We start from the raw sequence: 4,094 nt of genomic DNA, 5'->3' as shown, positions 1-4,094 counted from the left end.
AATACACATCCATTATCTATTGGTTCTTCATCAGAATCATATGGAACTCATTCATCAGCATAGTAACAAGATTTATCTCTTTTCTTCTTAAATCTGCATCTCTGATATTCAGGGGTAGGCTTATATGTTCTTTTAGCTTCCTCTCTCAATCTTGCATGTCTATCAGGACATCTAGATGCTATATGACCAACGTTATTACAATTAAAACATTTAAACGGTGGTTTACCTTCATACTTACTTCCAATTGGACCTTTAGGAATTTTCCTTACAAATAGTGCTTCAAGTTCTTCTAGTTCTTCATTTTCCCTTCTGATATCTTCAAGTTCTTTTCATACAGTGTTTTCCAATCAGATTTGTGTGATGATGATGATGATGATGATGATGATGATGATGATGATGATGATGATGATGATGTTGCAGATGATGATGCCTTGAAGTCTAAATTCATCTTAATTGTAGCAACAAGACCAAATTCCTCAAGCTCAAATGTTGAAAGTTTTCCAACCAAGGTGTCTCTAGATACTGATGTATTAGGCATTGTTCTCAACTCATTAATAGTAGTTACTTTCATTTTGTATGCTGGTGTCAAAGCTCTTCAAACTTTAAAAACAATTTCATCTTCACTTAAGGATGCTCCACAACATTGTATTCCTAAAAAAATTTCATTAACTCTTTCCATAAAAGAAAAAATTCTTTCATCTTCTTCCATTTTCAAATTTTCATACCTGACCCAGTAACATTCTAGTTTTGTAATTTAGACAATGGTATCTCTTTCATTCAATGTCTCCAATTTATCCCAAATAGCTTTAACACTAGATCAGTCTGATAATCCCTTAATTTGTTGATCTGATAATGTGCTCAAAAGTGCTTCTCATGCTTTGCAATAATTCTCCTGATCCTTGCCAAATGTCGGTGGATTAGGTTGATTCTAAGTAGGACCAACATAGCCATTCTTTGTAACTTCCCATATGTCTCTTCCAATGCAATTCAAATGTGTCTTCATTCTAATCTTCCATATACCATAGTTAGTTCCATCAAGTTTCAGACTATTCTTCCTAAAAATGTTAGTTACCATAGGATCTCCTCAAGCTATTAGACTTCTGCAAAAAGAGGACTTATCTCTGATACCAATGGTTAGGAACTGGAAGGACAGTTGAGAGAGGGGGGGGGTGAATCAGTTGTCAATGAATTTCAACCCAATTATAACTTAATCAAACTTAATACTTAATACCGGTAAACCAAACTTAATGTTAGTTAATAGATTAGCAGTTAATATTAATACCAATGAAACTTAATGCATAAAACAAAAAGAGAAACAACATCCACAACACATAACATAGAGATTTTGACGTGGAAACCCTGTAAGAGGAAAAATCACAGTGGGAAACCTTACCCACAATCAGATGATACTACTACAGATAGTATGTGTATACAAATAGGGTCTGCACATGCAGAAAGGCCAACCTCCTAGAGAAAAATGGTCAAATGGGAGTCACAATTACTACACTAGGACTGTTAAATCCTAGAATAATGTACTGCTCAAAATAGCATCTCCATTGCTGGATTTAGTAGCGATTAATCTCTAATAAACACCTTGAAATCTTCCTTGAACCTTCTCTATGGTCTTCTCATAAGATCTTCACTATTCTCACATACCATGTTACAATACTATACCATAACCATATCATATCTGTCATCTCACAAATGAGATCTTACATATACACCAAACCTAAGGCCAAATATGTAGGTCGACTCACTAAGAAAGTTATAATTAAATCAATTATAAATAAGTCTTGATGTGATGCGTCATGTCGGCTCAATACATTTACAAGAATATCCAATCAATAAATCATCTCCATAATATGTCGTGTTGATCTGAAATAGATAACGCATACCGGTCCATAACCTAGACCAATTTGTCGGTAACAACAAATACGTCAACCTGATTATATCAATAACCAAAACACTAAAATCAAGTATCCAAACCATGTCTTTGACATAATCAAGTGATCTCCAGATGATAACAAATCATCATCTATGTCGTTGAACCTTATAACCTATCGATGAGCATATATTGGTTACTGTGCATAAGTCACTAACCTTGCCGGTTCAACATAACCATAGATCTCCAGAAGGATAAGTGTTGACATCAATGAAAAAAATAATGTAACACATCCATAATACCAATAGGAATGGGCATAAATTCACCAGTATATACTTGTAGTACTGTGTTTTTTGGATTTTTTCATTTTCTCAACTATCCTATGATGCATATTTTCAATGATGTAGTATGTATAGGTTGATATTAGGGGTTTTTTAGTTGGCTTTTTGTTTTGTATAGGTTTTTTAGGTTGGTGGTTTTAGCCTCTATTAAAGATTATTTTTCCAACTTCTTTGATATCTTAGTGCTTGTAATTATCTCTAAAACATACCTACTTTTATTATACTAATATATATTTCCAAGTATATGACTTTTAAATTGAAAAAAAAGACTTATAGTTACCTCCCAGAGCCAAGTATGAATGTATTAATTTGAATCTTATAGATACTAAAGACTGTAAATAGTTTAAATTACACTAAGTTCCATCATCTTTGCATACAAGTTCAAGAAATAAATCTCTTCAAGATTTATTTGATAACAATAGAAGATAAATTTCTACCAAATAAAGGTTAAGTGTTAGTTTTTAATTTATTCTACTATATAAAAGAAACAATTTAGTAAAATTAAATTTGTGATTATTTTTGAAGTCTATCTTCATCAATGTGAATGTGAATATTGATCAAGGATAAAGAAGTTTGATAATAATAAATTATGATGGAACTAACTCTTTAATCCACAATACTTTTAAAGATTATTCATAGTGGAAACCTAAAATATCTTGTTTGTAAACCCATTTCAACATGTTGGAAAATCTCATTGCTTTATCTATATTAGGAATTGCATTTGCTAGTTTAATAAAAATAAATTGTGGTGCTTCAAAATTTAATCAAGTTTTCTTCTAACTATATTTTTCTAATATTAATTACAAGAGTTCAAATTGAGTCATCATAGATGAAAAAGTACAATCAAGTCATTTTCATAGTCATTATATGACTTGAACATGCTAAGAAACTTATGAGTTTAAATTAATAGAAGTTTTGATAGATACATTCATGAATTTGCAAATAATTGAGAACCAAATTTATGATACTAATCTAAACACTTCCGTAGAATACATTAAAGATGAATAAGCCATAAACAAAATATATGTTGATAGGTGAATGCACATACAACTATTTTATTTATTTATATCATAATTATGTTGCAAGGACTATAAATAAATACTATCTTTTCAAAAACATAAACAAGGGTGTGGGTCATTAAGAAAGCTAAACCCACTACATAAATAAGCTTGATAATTTAGAATAAATCATATAAAAATTCAATTTTTGGGCAAACTTTAAAGAAAAATCCCTATCATAAATAGATGAAAGAGAAAAACATAAGCACCATGTAAAATAAGTTTGAGAATCTTTCCATTAAAATGGACATTTTCATGATTTTTTTGTTAAAATAGATTGTTCTTAAAATGTAAACTCATATTGTTGAAATAATTGACCAATGAATGTATTGAGAATGTACAATTTCAAACATTGAAATGTTTGTGTCCTTTTTTACACTACCTTTAATTCTCATAAACATTATGGATTATATAGATTGGCAAGAGATTCTAATATCTATTATATCTAAGACTTAAGTGACAATAGTCCTTATGTTTTGTGCATGTCGGTGTTGAGGAAAACATATCCACTAAAATATCCAAGAGGGATCAATGAAATGTGGCTTGACGAAGTAGAATTCTAAATTTATATTAAATTTGAGAACTCTATCCAAGACATTGATTGGTTTAATATCATACGCACAATAGTAAGATAGGCAACCAATGTAGAAGATCATTTCAATGATTAATTGATACTTTCATGATTTTCAAATAGTTTCCCATGAATTTTAGTTATACAATAGCTTACTTTATTTCACAAAAGAAATATCTAAAGAAATAATTAATATGAAAGGAACAGCATACCTCTCTATACTTGAATCATAAGACAATGGC

Source organism: Cryptomeria japonica, chromosome 1 (genome assembly GCF_030272615.1).
Source record: "Cryptomeria japonica chromosome 1, Sugi_1.0, whole genome shotgun sequence".
Lineage (NCBI taxonomy): Eukaryota > Viridiplantae > Streptophyta > Pinopsida > Cupressales > Cupressaceae > Cryptomeria > Cryptomeria japonica.
This window is presented reverse-complemented; position numbering follows the sequence as displayed.